The sequence below is a fragment of the Vulpes lagopus genome, chromosome 1 (assembly GCF_018345385.1).
Source record: "Vulpes lagopus strain Blue_001 chromosome 1, ASM1834538v1, whole genome shotgun sequence".
NCBI classification, from domain to species: Eukaryota; Metazoa; Chordata; class Mammalia; order Carnivora; family Canidae; genus Vulpes; species Vulpes lagopus.
The window spans coordinates 176,341,456-176,360,037 of record NC_054824.1 but is presented as its reverse complement, the minus strand read 5'-3'; the positions used below and the strand labels follow the sequence as shown (position 1 = coordinate 176,360,037).

The following is an 18,582-nucleotide window of genomic DNA, read 5'->3' as shown; positions in this document are numbered from 1 at the left end:
GGCATGGTTTGCTTACTAGCTCAGCATCCCTTCATCATTGATACAGTGATCTCGGAACAAGGTATTCCAGAGTAAAAAGCACTCCTTTCTCAAAAATAAGAGCTGTGATTTTTGCTTTAAAGAAGTACATCCGTGGAACTGTTCTTCCTCTTTCATGATCTGAGCAGTTATTTTTATTCTATATCAGAAATATTTAAATATTTTATTTTTTAAGTAAGCTCTGCATCCAACATGGGGCTCGAACTCACAACCCCAAGATCAAGAGTCATGTGCTTTACTGACTGAGCCAGCCAGGTACCCCTATATCAGAAATAATTTACGTTTTTATCTCTATTTTGGTCTGATTTCAATTCCTAATGAAAAGAAGAACACACAGTAGGCATAGAAGGGAAGTTAAGCACCTTGAGAAAGGTACATACAGGATTAAGATAGGATGGGGAGGTGGGGTACATATCAATGCATATTAACAGATCTAAATTCTGACCCCTGCTGCCCAAGTTTGATTCTTCAGAGAAACAAGAGATAGTCCCAGCCAGTTTCAAGTCACAGCACCAGTCTGGAATGGAAGTAAATAGAGCAGAGAACAACAAACCCTTCATGTGGTCCCTTACACAATCAGTCCACACTTTTCCCTTAGAAAGTGGTTGGAGAAATGGGTCTTCACTGTACATAAGAATTCTGGCCCAGAGACAAAGCTTTGATGGACACACAGCAGGGGACCCAAGTGGTGAAATCACCTGAGAACAGCACATTTTAGGGAAGGAGGAAAAAGGGGCCGGCAAAGCATGTAGAGAAGGAATGGTCAGAGGTAGGAGAAGGACCATGGGAAGGCATGGGCAGGGCCCAATGTCACCCTGACAACAGTCCCTCCCAGTGCACCTCACAGCCAACTCTTAAACTCACCATCTCCTCCGTCCTGCTCCCTCCTCAGGGGCATCTCTGCATCCCTGCCCCTGGCCTTTGCTTGTAGCTGCAGCTTCAGATACCCAAGTATCTGCTGTGCTTCTCATCTGTGAAGTCCCAAAAGTACTTTTTTTTTTTTAGACTTTATTTTCTAGAGAAGGATCAGGGGGAGGGGCAGAGAGTGAGGGAGATGCAGACTCCCCACTGAGCAGGGAGCCCAACGCAGGACTTGATCCCAGGAGCCCCGGGATCATGACCTGAGCTGAAGTCAGAAGCTTAACCAACTGAGCCACCCAGGCGCCCCCAAAGGTACTTTAAAGTCTACGTCAGAACTGGAGATCTTATGGCTTTCCCCACCACTGCCAACCTTTGACTCCTCCCATTTATTCTACACTAGCTAATGACCTCATCATCCAAGCCAGAAGTTTGGACACTGTTCTAGATTCTTCCCTCACCTTCCCATCCAATCACCTACCCAGTACTGCCAATTTGACCTCCAAGTAATTCCTTTATCCCTACCACCAATCCCTACTGCCCACTACGGCCCTGTTTGAAGGCCTACATTTTTTGCTGCACAACTGTTGTTTTTCTTTCGCCTATTTCACGTCTAACCTCACACTGCCACGTGGTAATCTCTCTAAAGTGAAAATCTGATAATGACTGCTCAATCCGCCCACTGTGGCCGCATCGCCTCTAGGACAAAGCCCTCTAGGACGAGGCCTGCCTTGCCTGCCTCTACCCCTCCGCCCACCTCCCGACAGTCCTCCAACTTCACATTTAGCCCTAGCTCCACAAGCCATTGGGCATTTCTCGGTTGCTTGTGCTGCACTTCTCTCTCCTTACTTCTTTGCATGGTGAATTCTGAGATTCTGCTTTGGCCTCATCTTCTCCAGGATGCCTTCCCAAACTCCTTACTCGATGCACGTCCCCCCACCCCCCTGCCAACCGGTCACTAGCCCAAGGGCTCCTACTCTGTGCTGTATACTTCCTTGCCTATACTTCAATTGCTGGACTTTTTTTTTTCTCCCAGAAAACAGATGTTAATTGGCTATGTGTTCATCAGATTTTTGCACTAGGCAGAAATAGAACAGATACTGCCCGTCTTCATAAAATTTAGAATCCAGAGGTCAGCCACACGCGGTGAGCCAAAATGCTCAATGTGTAAATGTCCTCGGCCTCCTCGGGCTCTCAACTTCTTCCCCTGTGCCCTGAGAGACATGGAGCCCTCAGCCCCGTTTTGAATGTTTGTGACACAGGGAAAATAACAGGCAGAAAACATTTGAAGGGAGAGCGCAAGAGGCAAAACTTATGAAGAAATGCTAAACTGAGGCACAGGAGGATTTGGGAGGAATACAAGAGAGAAAAGGGAACACAAACCCCTGAGAACTGTTGGGAACTGTGGACCCCTTTGATAATTCTTTCAAGAGACCCACGTTAAAAACTGAAATATTTAAAAATTACTTTTGGCTGCTTGAGCTACATTCATTTGACTGAAACTCCACATGGAGACTAGACTCTGGGGCCAGGATTTAGAAGGCATTTGAACCAAGAAACGACTATAGAGGTTTTTTGTTTTGTTCTTAGATTTATTTATTCATGCAAGACAGAGAGAGAGAGGCAGAGACACAGGCAGAGGGAGAAGCAGGCCCCATGCATGGAGCCTGATGTGGGACTCGATCCCGGGACTCTAGGATCACGCCCTGAGCTGAAGGCAGTGCTAAACCGCTGACCCACCCGGGCATCCTGACTATAGAGGTTGTGACAAATGCCTTGAAGAAAATGACGGAGCACAGTGAAAGAATATGGGGCTGGGCCGGGGAGAACAGGTGTATACTTAGGGCTGTCAGGGCAGGCCTCTTGCTGAGGTGACAGGGTATTTAGTGTTCGTGTGACAGGTTTTCTGAATGGCCAGCACCTCTGACACCCCTCTAATACCCGAGGGTTTCCGTGAGAAGTTGCCCCCCAGGCCTCCTTTGCAGCACAGGCATAGCTGACCTAGGCCCCACCAATCACGCACAGTCACAAACAACTGCAACTTGAAAAATGAGATTGGTCAGATTCCACTTTTTTATTGCAAGAAACATGGGCAAGACGAAGAACGGAAAGTGCCAAACTCTGCCTACCCAGTGGTGAGGCTGGCAAGCGGACCAGAGGGAGAGCTCCTGGTTCCCCAGGCCTTAGTTTCACAGCCTGTGTTTGTGGAAGTTGCGGCGTTGGTGTCAAGCGGTGGCAGCAGCGGTGGATTTTCACTAGAGCTTCTGGCGTGCTTGGGTATCGTACCTCCACCCGGCTTCTGATCTTCCTGGAGACTCTCGGGCTACGTAATCTTAATAAAGTCCCTTTCTCAGCCAGAGTAGATTCTGTTGTCTTTAACTAAGAACCTGACTGAATCAAGCTGAGACCTGAGAGATGAGTCAGCCATGATGAGTCAGAGCAGGTGGGATGGAAATTCTGGGCAGAGGTCACTGAGGAACAGGAGAGTTGGTTTAAGGAGCCAAGAGGAGGCCTGTGAGGTAGGAGTCACCAGAAGAGGGGAGAGTGGTGAAATCAGATGTGAAATTAGTGGTGAAACTGATGAACTTAGAAGGGGAGGCAGGGCCCAGAACACAGTGTTAAAAGTCACTATCAGGAGGCTGTGGTTTATGTAAAGTGTAACGAAAGTGGAAATAATTTTGGCAGGGGAATACATGATCTGATTAATGTGTTCTAAAACTGCTCTGTGTGGAACATAGATAAAAAGGGGGTAAGAGAGGACATAGGAATAGTATTAAGGTTAAGTCAGACTGCAATTCTGTTTCCATATGTGGGTCCTTAACTAAATCATGAACTCCTTGAAGCAAAAAACCATACTAATTCAAGTGCATAGAAGGTGCTCATTATATTAAACTGAATAGTATATATACAATAATGCATTATTATCTTTATAACAAATTTGCTAGGCAGATATTATGCCTATTTCATAGATGAAAAAACTAGTAATTAGAGAGTTCTATGTGCTGCGTGCTAGGCAGTGTCCCAAGAATTTAACATACTAATTACACATTAACACACTAATCCTCACAATAATCTTATCAGGTAATATGCTATTTTTTAAAAAGATTTTATTTATTTATTTATTTATTCATGAGAAGCACAGAGAGAGGCAGAGACACAGGCAGAGGGAGAAGCAGGCAGGGAGCCCCAAGTGGGACTCAATCCAGATCTCCAGGATCATGCCCTGGGCCGAAGGTGGCGCTAAACCACTGGGCCACAGGGGCTACCCAGGTATATGCTATTTTATCCCAATTTTACAGATGAGGCAACTGAGGCATGGAGAAGTTATATAGTAAGATCCAGGTTTAACAGCTAATAAGTGGAAAAGCCAGGATTTGAATCCTGACAGTCTGGCTTCAAAGTCTCTACTATTAACCACTATATAAGACTGCCTCATAAAAATGCTCATAGGAATGGCTGGGTGGCTAAGTGGTTGAGCATCTGCCTTCAGCTCAGGTCCTGAACCTGGGGTCCTGGGATCAAGTCCTGCATTGGGCTCCCTGCAGGGAGCCTGCTTCTCTCTCTGCCTGTGTCTCTGCCTGTCTCTGTGTCTCTCATGAATAAATAAAATCTTAAAAAAATAAAATAAATAAAAATGCTGATAAATTCCATATGTTTATATAAAAACAGAAGTTTAAATGAGCCAAAATATAAGAGTAACCACTAGATAATAATTGAACATAAAACTTCCAAACTACCATAGGAAAAAAAATCTGGAAAAAGAAACTTTATCAAACCAAAGACAGAAAACAGGAAGCACAATATATAGAAAAAAACAGAATTAAATCCAAGCACGTAAGCATGAAAGGGTTAAATTTTACTATTAAAAAAGGAATTATCTCCAATGTGGGGGCACATAAATATGCCTTTTAAATATTATGTAAAACAAAACAGATCTAACAACTCCATTACCAGTTACATATTCAGAGATACTCTTCCATGTGTGTAGTGGGAGACATACAAGAAAGTTTACTACCAGAATTGTTTACAATAGCAAAAAAAAAAAAAACCTGGATAAAAACAAACAGGGGCTGGCATGGATGTGAAACAACAGAAACTCCTACACTCTTGGGAGGGTAAACGGGTACAAGCACTGGAAAACAATTTGGCATCAAAAATAAGGTTGAATTGTACAAATCTTTCCACCTTGTAGTTCTATTTTTTTAGATATATTCTGGAAAATTCTTGCCATGTGCCCAGTAAGATGTGTTAAAGAATGTCCATTAACTGTGTTGTAATGGCAAACATCAGGAATCACTAAACTGCCAGCAAGAGGAGAATGGCTAAGTTGTTTTAGTGTCGTCCAGTGGAGTACCACCCAGCTGTTAAGATGAAAACGCTAACTACAGGAGTCAACACAGATAATTTTCACAAATATAATTTTGGATGACAAAAGTAAGTTACACAATGGTAGCATTAATATGAGGTTTAAAAACCTACAAAACAATACCACGTATTATTTATATAGCTACATATATATATATATATATATATACACATATATATATATATATATATACATACAGCATGTATAGAAGCTTTCAATGGGAATGCGGCATACCCTGAGGAGGGGTTAATTTTAGGGAAGAAAAGAGGGAGAAGGACTGCAGAAGAGTTCACAGGAGGCTCTAACTGAATAGGTAATAGAAAATTTTGTTTTGTTTTGTAAATTTTGAAGCAAAAATGGAAAAATGTTAAAATGAGAGAGAAAATCAGGTGGCTAGTATATAGGTATCATATTATTCTCCGTAATTTTATACATGTTTATAATATTTCATATTAAATGTTTTAAAGAAAATAAGCTTTCAACTCAAGATTCTACAAAAATAACAAAATAAGCCCAAGAAGGAAGAAATTAATGAAGGCATACATTAATGAAAGAGAAAAAAAACTTTGAGATAAAGGTTATCAATAAAAGGCAATCTAAATCAATCAAAAATCAAAATAAAAAATCAAAGGGTGGTTCAATAAATCTGACCAAGAAAAAGGACTCCAACAGAATACATATGAATTAATAAGAACAATGTGAGATTTAAAAAAAAAAAGTTAATACCAGAGTGTAGAGAGCAAGGTGGAGTCACTTGTGTCAAGCATGATGCAAGCAGTTAAGGCGGCACCACAGCTACCAGATATGACAGAGACCAACACCAGCTGAGGACACCCCAGAACTGATAACAAGAAGCCGAGGGGTCTGCAGAGGCTCTAAACCAATTCCCTTTTAAAAGGGAGGATTTGGGGGATCCCTGGGTGGCGCAGTGGTTTGGCGCCTGCCTTTGGCCCAGGGCGCGATCCTGGAGACCCGGAATCGAATCCCACGTGGGGCTCCCGGTGCATGGAGCCTGCTTCTCCCTCTGCCTGTGTCTCTGCCTCTCTCTCTCTCTGTGTGACTATCATAAATAAATAAAAATTAAGAAAAAAAAAAAAAGAGGAGGATTTGGGGCAGCCCGGGTGGCTCAGCGGTTTAGCGCCGTCAGCCCAGGGCCTGATCCTGAGACCCGGGATCGAGTCCCACGTCGGGCTCCGTGCATGAAGCCTGCCTCTCCCTCTGCCTGTGTCTCTGCCTCTCTCTCTCTCTCTCCCTGTTTCTCATTAATAAATAAAATCTTAAAAAAAAAAAAAAAAAAGGGAGGATTTGGGGCAGCCTGGGTGGCTCAGCGGTTTAGCGCCACCTTAAGCGCAGGGCATGATCCTGGAGACCCGGGATCGAGTCCCACATCGGGCTCCCTGCATGGAGCCCGCTTCTCCCTCTGCCTGTGTCTCTCATAAATAAATAAAATCTTTAAAAAAATAAAAAATAAATAAAAGGGAGGGTTTTTGCAGCAAACGGTCAGACTCTCCAGACACTGACCCCTCTGTGTCTTACCACTTAAGAAAGCTGCTGCCGAAGGCTCTGGAACATTCATCTCTGAACGGAACTGAGACCCTTCAAGTGCCAAGAGGTGACCTGGACCCGACCAAGGTCTCAACTCAACTGCGCGCCCACAGCCTTCAGACTTAAAGAGTCTGGTGAACTGCCTACCCCCTGCTCCCCCGTGTTACCTTTGCTGTGTGACTTGTCTTGTGTTCTACTCCGTGTGCCACAGAAGAAGCCAAGTTAATCGTCAGTGAAACGTCACTGAATCTGGAATCCTGCACCTGCTTTATGATTATGCTGACCTAGATTTATGACTGAATAAAGCTGACATCGTGGAGAGACACAACCCCTGCGTGTGCCTTCACAGCACGCTCAGGAACACAGAGACAGTTTAATACCAAAACATTTGAAAGTGTAAAGAAAAGTGATACTTTTCTAGGGAAAAAAATATATATATAAATTTAATGTATTATTTATATATTTGTAAGTAATATAAATATAAATTATATATAAATATATATAAATTTAATATATGTTTTATATAAGTTTAATGTATTATTTATATATTCATAAATAATATAAATACAAATTATATATACAAATTTGTTATAATTATATAAATTTATATTATATATAAATTTAATATATTATATATTTTATATAAATTTAATGTATTTATATATTTATAAATATAAATATGAATTATATATAAATTTATGTTATAATTATAAATTTGTATTATATATAAATTTAATATATTACAAATTTTATATAAATTTAATGTATTATTTATATATTTATAAATAATATAAATATAAATTATATATAAATATATAGAAATTTAATATATTATATGTTTTATATAAGTTTAATGTATTATTTATATATTTATAAATATAAATACAAATTATGTATATATATTTATAATTATAGAATTTATATTATGTATAAATTTAATATATTACATATTTTATATAAATTTAATGTGTTATCTATATATTTATAAATAATATAAACCTAAGTTATATACATATAAATTTGTTATAATTATAGAATAAATTTATATTATATATAAATTTAATATATATATTTTATATAAATTTAATGTATAATAAATAATATAAATATAAACCATATATAAATTTATGTTATAATTATAGAATAAGTTTATATTATATATAAATTTAATATACTACATATTTTATATAAATTTAATGTATTATCTATATATTTATAATATAAATCATATAAATTTGTTATAATTATAGAATAAATTTATTTTATGTATCAATTTAATATATTCTTATATATTTTATATAAATTTAATGTATTATTTATATATTTATAAATAATATGAATATATTATGTTATATATAAATATATATTTATATTTATAGAATAAATTTATATTATATATAATTTAATACTATATTATATATAAATGTAATATATTCTAGATTTATATTTATATATATTTTTATATATATATATTTTTTTAAGTAACCGCCTTGAACCTTCAGAAAACACCACGAAGGGAAAGGTCGATGCAAATCCAAGTAACTCCTGGAAAGAAAGCTGCACGGCCTGAGGCTAGCTGGATTCTTGGGGGAATCCACCAAGGTCACTCACGGCTGAATTCTTACTTCCAGAATCCGAGAGAAACACGCAGAGCTTCGGCGGGGCGACCTCACAGACCCACACCCCCAAACCCCACGTATCCGAGGGAACAATCAATGTCCACGCGGAAGAACCAACCAACCAAAAGAGCAATGCACGTGCCGGGGGGGGGGGGGGCTCCAAAGAAATGTGCCGAGCACGCAGGAGCTTGCACGAGCTCAGCTGACCGAGGGGAGGCTCGGACGGACGGAGAAATACCCACAGCGCCGGACGGACGGGAGATCGCACCGCGGTGCTGACACCAAACCTGGGCAACCTCCTCTGCGGGAAAACAAATCCCAGGAAACCGCAGACAATTGGCGACAATCCATTACAGAAACTGAAATGGGATCCCACACAAACGCCGGAAAAGCGCTGCCCTGTGGCGCCCACCCGGGGCGGAGCTCGGCCCCGACGCTCGGGGCGCCCCACGTCGCGCGCGACCGGAAGCGGCCCGTGGCCCCGCCCCTCTCTGCGTCGTGGGCGGGGCGTCGCCGGCCGGGAGCCGCAGTCTCGCGATAGCGCGATTTCCCGCGTGCGGCTGCGCGGTGATGGCCGCCTGGGTTCCTCCGCGGCCGCGGGCCGGCGGTCGGTGGAGCTCGCCCTGGATGGTCGCCTGCCCTGGAGGCTCCGGTACGTGATGGTCGCAGCGGGGGCTGTGGCTGCAAAGGGACCGCGTTGGGTATTCTTCCCGCCTTCCTCGCCCCCTCCCAGCCCCCCGTGAAGTCTCTCCCGGCCGTCCGCCTCTACACAGGTGAGCCGCTTCCGGCTCTCCAGGTTCCCCCGGAAGAGGGGACGTTTCCTGAGCTTCATTCACCGTAACCCGCCGCCGGCCTCTCCTACCTCCACGGTGGAGGGGGTGTTCGTGGTCCCTCCAGCTCTGCCTCCCGCTGCCCCTGTGCCGGGGCCTGCAGGGACACCACCGTGGAAATGTCACCTCCCCCCACGTCTCCGACTCTCCCTTACCTGTCCGCTGCGGAATCTCTCGTCTTCCGACGAAAATCTCCACCAAGCACCATCCCTCTCAGCACAGCACCTTCCAAAATCTCGTCTTCTCACGAAATATTAGCAACAACGAACAGGTCGCGAAGGTAATGCCTTGAGGGCAAGACGCGGACCTAGGCTCTTCCCAGGCCTTATGTCATTTAAAAGCCTGGGTGGCTCACAGTTGCTGAAGCACCTGCCTTGGGCTCAGGTCATATGATCTTCGGGTCCTGGGCTCAAGCCCCACAGCAGGCTCTGTGCTCAGCAGCGAGTCTGCTTCTCCTTCTGCCTCTCCCCTCTGTGATCTCTCTGGCTCTCACTCTCTCTCTCATATAAGTAAAATCTTAAAAAATAAAATAAAATAAAAACATCACAACAGTCCTGAGGTAGAAACAAATGTCAAAACTGGAGCACGGAAAAGTTAAATAGTTTGCTCAAGGTGATGAGTCAGGGGCAGGCCAGGTTAGGTAGGGCGCTACCCAGCCGGGGCTACCCAGCCGGGCCCACAGAAATCCCAGATGCGGAGAAGTGTTATAGGCAAGATGTTAATCAGAGGGAAGGTGACATAACAAATCCACTTCCTTTGTTCTAAACGTAGATGAGATATTTTCGTAATACTGACAAATCCGCCTTCTTGGTCTTAAATGTTACAGGTGAGATAGGTACCAAGTTCCCTGGTCAGTTTTCTATTAAAAAAAAAAAGAAAACAACCATAAAAACCCTCAGTGGTGACTCATTCAAGACCCATCTCACTCTAGAGAGCTCCATTTTTCCTTTCTCACCTTCAGTTAATAAACTTTTACTTCATTTCACACTTTGATCCATTTCACACTCATCTCACCCCACGAGACAAGAATCCTGTAACCTTGCAACAGTGACATGGCTTGGATATGGTGTTGACATTTGAATCCATTGTGTAGCTGACTCCAAAGCAGGTGCTGTTATCCTTTCTCTACCAAATACCTAGGCATCCCGAGGTATTTGGTTGCTTCTGAGGAATTTGTTGTGAATGCTGTCTAGAGCATCCCTGTTTGTGGAAATTTGACCTCTGCCTAGGAACCCTCAGAACTCTCCTCACACAGACCCCTGAATGTTACATTTTATAAGATATCTGAGCTTAATATTTTGCATCCCCCTCCCAAATGTCCTTAAAAATGTACTCCTTACCCACTGCTAACCACCCCTTTGCCTTTGCATGAGTGTCGTATCCTCATCACTGTTCTCAGCAAACATTGGAGCAGCTAGTTTAGGTAAGACAGTAAAGATAATTGGAGCTTCAAAGAACTCTGAGGTTTAGTTCCTGACCTCAAGGAGAAATATGAAATTTATTCATAAAAAGACCAATGAAGTAGCACATCAGCCCTCAGTTGTGCAGATAAGTTCTACTGCAGCCACTTTGGACAAGTTTGTTGAATGCTGGATTGTGTCCTCATCTGTAAAACGTTAAGGTTAGGCTAGATCATTAAAGTTGTGTGAATCTTAAGTTCAGGAAAAGGAGTGATCACTACTGATGTGGGAACTGTTGGAGAGGCTATATAGTGTACTCATATATATATATATATATATATAATAATATATATATTGTATTCTTGATATGTTATAGAAACAAAGGTTAGGTTGAAGGCTTTTCTTAGCACATTTTTTCCACTTTGAACATCTGATAATGGTTGTAGCCTTGCTCTGGAAATAAAGTTCCCATTCATATAACATTCTATACTCAGATTTTAGGAGATTCGTGACCTGCCCCTCCCTTCCAAAGCCTGCATGTTAAAGACCCCTGATTTAGGAAAATGAAATGAACTACAACTCAAAAGGCAACACTAAACCAGATGTGGAGGGTCCTTATCTTGCAGGCAGAGTGAAACCATTGGAAGTTAAGACATAGAGTCTGGCAGGAGTGTGAAGGATGAATTACAGTGGGCAAAAGCAGTAAGACTGATTAGGCAGCTAGTGGAATAATTTAGATAGATCGTTTAGGAGATATTACAGGGCTGTGCCAAGCAGTATAGGGAATGGAGAGAAACTGCAAGAAGTCTTGGCAAGGACAAATGAAAAGGATGTGGTACCTGACTGGCTATGGAATTGAAAGACATGAAGGAGTCAATAATAAGATTTGAGGTCTGTACAGCTGCAGTATGTACCTTCTCTGCTTTGTCTTCAGCTGTTTATTGCACTAGGTCATTCCTATAGCATACATGCTCTAAGAGGAGATGTCACTATTGACCCAAAGAATATTAAAAGAGGCACAACTACATACTTGTAAATTCAACAGCTCAGATGAAACAGACCACTACCAAAGCTACCAGAATGTATCCAAGAAGAAACAGATAAGCTGAATAATATTGTAACTATTAAATTTTAATTTATATTTAAAAATCTAGGAGCACCTGTGTGGCTCAGTTAGTTAAGCATCCAACTCTTGATCTCAGTTCAGGTCTTGATCTCAGGGTCATGAGTTCAAGCCCCTTGTCAGTCTCCATGCTGGGTATAGAGCCTTTAAAAAAAAGAAAATCTAAAGAAAGGGTGAAGTCCAGGCCCATATAACGTCACTGGTGAATTTTATCAAACATTTAAAGATAAAATGATAGTTCTGCACAAGCTTTTCTAGTAGAAGAAAGACTTCGCAACTCATTTTATGAAGCCCAAATTACCTGAGACCAAAACTAGATAAAAACAATATAGAAAATAAAACCAAATCAGTATCTCTCATGAACAAAGATGCAAGAATCATCAAAAAAAAAAAAAAAATTGGCAGATTGAATCCAGCAGTATGTCAGAAGAAAAATAGTTTGTGATCAAGTGTCATTATCTCAGGAATTCAAGGCTTGTTCAATATTTGAAAATCAGTTAGTGTAATCTACCACATTAACAAACTAAACAAGAAAAATGACATGATCCTATGAACAGATGAAAAAAAAGCACTTAACAAAATTCAATATCTGTGATTTTTTAAAGCTCAGCAACACAGGGACGCCTGGGTGGCTCAGCGGTTGAGTGTCTGCCTTTGGCTCAGAGTGTGGTCCTGAGCCACAGGAGTCCCACGTCAGGCTCCCTGCATGGAGCCTGCTTCTCCCTCTGCGTGTGTCTCTGCCTGTCTTTCTCTGTGTCTCTCATGAATAAATAAATAAAATCTTAAAAAAAAAAAAAAAACAGCAACACAAACCCAAGAGGTTTTATTTGTGTTCTTAAAGAAATAGTAAAAATTTGGTTCAACCAAGATGAGGAAAAATCAACATTTTGAGCCCAAAAATTAACCTAATCCACTTAGAGATCATCTAGAGAGCTATTCCTTAAAACTGTAGAAATGACCACCATCTGTTATCCACAGGACTGGCCAGTGTGACTTCACAAGAGGACTCTGGTTGGGGATCCTGGAACAGTTGAGCTTTGCCTGACCTGATTTTGGCTTTCCAAGTAAGACTGCTCCTGCAATTCAGCATCCCTACTCCTACACTTTCAAAGAGACTACATTGCTGAAATGACAGATAGTGAAGAGGAAGGAAGGGTGGTAGCATTTAACAGGGTCTTAGTCTCTCCAAGAGATGGCATTGATTTCTTTCGATCTTAAAAATTATGCATTTTTGGATGCATTAAACATTTGACTCTTGATCTTGGCTTAGGTCTTGATCTCAGGGTCATTGTGTTCAAGCCCTGCATTGGGCTTCACACTGGGGGTGGAGCCTACTTTTAAAAATGTGCATTGTTACAGGCAGCAAACAAAATGTGGACATAAATTTTAGAAGAGTATGTAGCTGTCTTCATATCTCATTAATGTTAAAAAAGAAAACCAACTCAGCAATCTAAAAATAAAAGGGAATCTGATAAAAAGGTATCCACAAAACCTAGAGCCAACATCACACTTAGTGGTGCAGGACTGAATGCTCTCTACTCCCAAGATTGGAAACCCAGTGAAGATGTACATTTTCACTACTCATACTCAATATTTTACTGAAGTCCTCGTAATTGCAGTAAGGAAGAAAAATAAAAGGCATTCTGATTGGAAAGAAATAAATTTTTCCTGATTTTCAGAAGATGTAATTGCCTATGTAGTAAATCTCAAGAAATCTGCAAAAAGGTCTGTGAACTTAGCAGGGTGCAGGATAAAAGGTTAACATACAATAATCATACACTAGAAATGAACAATTAGAAAATGACCCACTACTCTTTTCCACAAATGAAATACTTAGGTATAAACCTAACAAAATATGTGCAGGATCTTTATGCTGAAAAGATATTATGAAGCTATAGTAATCAAGACAATGTGATATTGGTGAAAGGATAGACACATAGACCAGAGGAATAGAATAGAGTCCAGAAACAGACCCACAAAATTTGGCTAACTGATTTTGACAGAGGTGCAAATGTATGAATGAAGAAAGGACAGCCCTTTCAGTACATGGTGCTGGAAAAACTGGATATCCACCTGTGAAAAATGAATCTTGACCTACATCCCATATCACCTATAGAAATGAACTCAAAATGAATCATAGACCTAAAAGTAAGAGCTAAAAATATGAAACTCTTAAGGAAAACAGGAGAAATTTTTCTTTGAGACTTTGGATTAGGCAAAGAGTTCTTAAATACAACACCAAAAGCACTGTCTATAAAGGGAAAATTTGTTAGATTGGACTTTTCCAAAATTAAAATCTTTGCTACAAAAAGGAGATTACAAAGAGAATGAAAGACAAGGTATATATATAACAAAGACTTGTATCTGGAATATTTAAAGAATTTTCAAAACCTAACTAGAAAACAACTCAATGAAAAAGGGCCAGGTTTGAACAGACACTTCACTAAAGAAGATGGATGGCAAATAAGCACATGAAGATATTCAGCATCATTAATCATTAGGGAAATGAAAATTAAAACCACAAGAAATCGTACACACCATTAGAATGGATAAAATAAAAAAATAACAATACTAACTGCCAGAAAAGATGTGGAGAAACTGGGACATTCATACATTGCTATGGAGGTGCAAAGTAGTACACAGCCACTCTGGAGAACAGCTGTTGAGTTTCTTATAATAAAGGTAAACATACATTTGCCATGTAATACAGAAATTCCCCTTTTATATGTTTATCTCAGAGAAATGAAAGCAAAGATTGTGATCCCAGGGTCCTGGGATCGAGTCCTGCATCAGGCTCCCCACGGGGAGCCTGCTTTTCTCTCTGCCTCTCTCTCTGTGTCTCTCATGAATAAATAATTTCCTCTATTGCTTACTTGCTTTTATAATCTTAAACAATATATTTAATCACATATTTCTTATCCCCACAAATCTCATCAATATTTCTTACTTTGTAAGAGGATATCAGTACTCTTACCTTTCCCTCTACATTTTTTCCCCTTTTTCCTTCCCTGTTTTGTAAGTTGTAACTTAATATTTGTGGCATTGTAATTGGATAAATTACTTTTTATTCTGTAGCTCTGATGAAAATAGCCATATTTCCTTCTATGGACGGAATTTAAAAGTTGAAAACCAAGAAAAAGAACATTTATATTATTGTAACTTTGTAACTACTGCTCACTGCAAGTCCTAGTTACACACTTGGGTTATATTTTTCTTGAGGTCTAGAGTCATGTTTCTTGAAAAACGTTGCTAGTATTAACTAATTCTCAGCAACATATTTACTGGGACCCATCAGTATTTTCTTCTAAATTGGGCCAATTCCTTTTTAGTCCTTTGCACAGCTTTTTCCTGAGATTTTACTTTTCTTTTTGAACCTCTAGGGTTTTCCACAAATTTGTATCCTTCTGCTTCCTTGCTGTTCAGTCTCATTTTGCTGAAGTAAATACTCAAGTAACTGCTCAGAAAAGGTGTGGAAAATAAACCTTCTGAATCTCTGCAAGACTTGATTTTGCCCACCTGTTTTCTGATAACTTAGCTGAATATAGAATTCTAGGTTTAAAATAGTTTGCCCTGAGAACTCTGAAGATCTTGTTCAATATATCCTAGCATTCAGTGTTGATAAAAACACTGATGCTAGTCTAAATCTGTCTTTGTAATCATTTTTTTCTCTTGGAAGCATTTGATAATGCCTCTTGAAAATTTCACCATGATGTATCCAGGCATAGAGATTTTTTAAATTTTATCTTTTTTAGCAGTTAGTAGGTTCTTTCAATTTAGAGAGTTCTTTTTTGTTCAGCTCCGACACATTTTCCAATTTTTTGTTTCCTCTCCTCCATTTTATCTTCTTTCTGAAATTGTTATTATTCTCATAGGCCACTTGGGTTTATTCTCTGTAATTTTTTATTTTTCTCTCATTTTCCTAAAAAAAAAAAAAAGCAACTTGGAATCTAATCGATAGAGGCCAGAAATGTAGTTAAATATCCTATATGCATATGAAAACTCTTCACAACAAAGAATAATGATGCAACCCCAAATGGCATCAGGGACAGAGTTGAGAAGCTCTGCCCTAATCCAAACCACTTGAATCTCTTACCCAAAATACTGTAGGAACCATCTAACTGGATTCTCTACTTCTGCTTTTACCCTTATACAATCTCTTCCCCACAAAACACAGCCATATGGCTTTTTAAAAATACAAATCAGACTTTGACACTCCCTGCTTAAAACTACCCAGTTGCTTCCCACTATACTTAGGATGAAATCCCAAGTCTTTAAACATGAAGCTGGTTTTATAGTTTTACATTGTCTGGTCCTTGCTTACTTGTTACCTCATTTCATACCACTCCCCCTTTGACTACTGTGCTTGCGGCTTAACTACCACCTTTCTGAAATCAAATATGGTGAACTTCTTCCTGTCTCAAGACCATTGAACTTATGTTCCATCTGCCTGAAAGTTCTTTCCTAAAGTGTTCACATGGTTGGCTGATTTGCATCTTTCAAATCTCAGGTCAAGTGTCACCTCCTTAGAGGTAGACACTTCCTATCTGCCAGGGCATTATCAATTTGTTTATTTTCTTCATAACATTTATCATTAGAAATTGTTTTAAGGGGCACCTGGTTGGCTCAGTAGGTTAGTTGTCTGTCTTCAGCTCAGGTCATGATCCTGGGATCCTGAGATGGAGCTCTATGTCTGGCTCCTCAATGAGGGATCCTGCTTCTCCCTGCTTGTGCTCTCTGTCTCTCCATAAAATAAATAAAATCTTTTAAAAATTGCTTTGTGGGGGATCCCTGGGTGGCGCAGTGGTTTGGCGCCTGCCTTTGGCCCAGGGCGCGATCCTGGAGACCCGGGATCAAGTCCCACATCAGGCTTCCGGTGCATGGAGCCTGCTTCTCCCTCTGCTTGTGTCTCTGCCTCTCTCTCTCTGTGACTATCATAAATAAATAAAAATTTTTTAAAAAAATTAAAAAAAAATTGCTTTGTGTTTTTCTTCTTCTCCCAAAACTAGAATGTAAGCTCTGTCAATGCAGAATTTATTGTCTGTTTTGTTCACCACCGTATTTTCAGTACTGGATCAGAGACTTAAGTAAATTTGCTGTATGACTGTATGAACTATGAGAAACACGGTTTTATCTACCAAAATGACTAAGTGTCCCGAAGAGTTTGGTTTTACTTTAAAATGCAAGTGATAATAGATGTTTTAATGATTATTAAGATGTTTAATAAAGTTTATTGAACAGAGATGAAAGATTGGAGACCTGGACAAATAAAAGGGCTAGAGGAGTAATATATTCATCGAAATTATATGACAATGTAAGATTTCTAAAAAAAAAAAAAAAGCAGTGTTTTCCAGAGTGTGGTCTCAAGGTTTCTTGAATCACTACAGGTCTCACTCCAGATCGTCTAAATGAAGATTTCTGTGTGTAGAGCATAGGAATTTGTTTTTTAACAAGCTCCTTGGTATTTCCTATGTGTACTAAAGTTCAGGTACCAATGAAGTAGTGAATAGAGAGGAACAATCAAAAGATTCAGGATTAAGCCCTAAGGTGGACTGTCTATAAGTGTGGGAGGTAAAAAGTGAATCCCCAGACTGAGATAAGGAATGTTATGTTGCAGGTACCAGGGAAATGATCTCAGCTATGAAGGGGAACCCAAATCGCAGCTCTCCTTGGCTGGTCCATTGCTCTGCTCGTCCTGCCATAACAAAATACCATAGACTATGTGGCTTAAACAACAGGAATTTCTTTTCCCACAGTTCTGGAGACCAGAAAGTCCACGATCAAGGTTTCAGCAGTGTTTGGTTTCCAGTGAGAACTCTTTTCCTGGCTTGCAGATGGCCACCTTCTTGCTGCACCCTCACACCCTCACATGGCCTTTTCTTTGTGGTATATGGGGAGGACAGAGAGCTCTCCCTTTCTTCTTGTAGGGCTACCAATCCTATCAGATCAGGGCTCTACTCCTATGACTTCATTGAACTTTAATTATCTCCTAAAGATACTATCTCTAAATACAGTTACGTTGAGGGTTAGAGTCTCGATAAATGAATTTTGGAAAGATACAATCCAGTCTGTGGAGATTGGTGTTTCCCTTTATCAATGAAGAAAACCAGTTTGACATAATGTGATCCAAGAGTATCACCACGTCACTACTGAAATCTTGTTCTTTTAGACTACAAAGCAAAGTTCAGCTGAAACAGGGTGCTCAGTCTGATTAAATCTGCATGAGATTTTTACCAGGGTTATAGAAATTTTGATGTGATGACAGATGAAGTTCAAATTAGGTGCACAAAAGGTTACCATGTAATAGGAATATAAAACATTTGTGAGTAACTAATATGGGACCCTCTTTCTATTCAGAATTTAAAACATAGTTTCCATATCTTTTGTTCCCAAAAACTTCATTTTGCTTTTTAAATTCTCTAATAATTTGTCAATAGTTTGGTTTTATAGACATGGAAGACAGGTTTTATAGATGTGAAGTGCAACCAGGGAGACACCTGGGTGGCTCAGTCTGTTAATCTGCTTTTGCCTCAGGTCATGATCTCAGGGTCCTGGGATCAAGCACCACATCTGATTTCTTGATCAACAAGGAGTCTGCTTCTCCCTTTACTTCTGCCCCTCCTCCTTGCTCATGCACGCTCTCTCTCTGTCTCAAATAAATAAATAACATCTTAAAAAAAAGAAGAAGAAGAAGTCTACACAAGTCCTGAAAATGCCTGGATGAGCAGAAACAGATAGGAATTTTATTTGGTTTAAGACTTTTGAGTACTTTGATATGTGTTTTAGAGATTACTTTGTTTCTCTT

At 40.1% G+C, this 18,582-nt stretch overlaps 1 long non-coding RNA gene across 6 annotated transcripts in view; it reads left to right on the top strand.

Annotated features, from left to right (window-relative positions):
• Positions 1-8,880: 8,880 nt before the first annotated feature.
• Positions 8,881-18,582, top strand: part of LOC121500545 — a 29,076-nt gene continuing 19,374 nt past the window's right edge. For 2 of the 6 annotated variants that reach the window (XR_005990413.1, XR_005990412.1), the window contains exons 1-2: positions 8,920-9,537; positions 12,759-12,844. This is a non-coding gene — a long non-coding RNA (uncharacterized LOC121500545). Of the gene's footprint in view, positions 9,538-12,758; positions 13,459-17,394; positions 17,532-18,582 lie in introns of those variants that run through there. The other 4 variants (XR_005990414.1, XR_005990408.1, XR_005990409.1 and 1 more) reach the window with 4 other exon arrangements.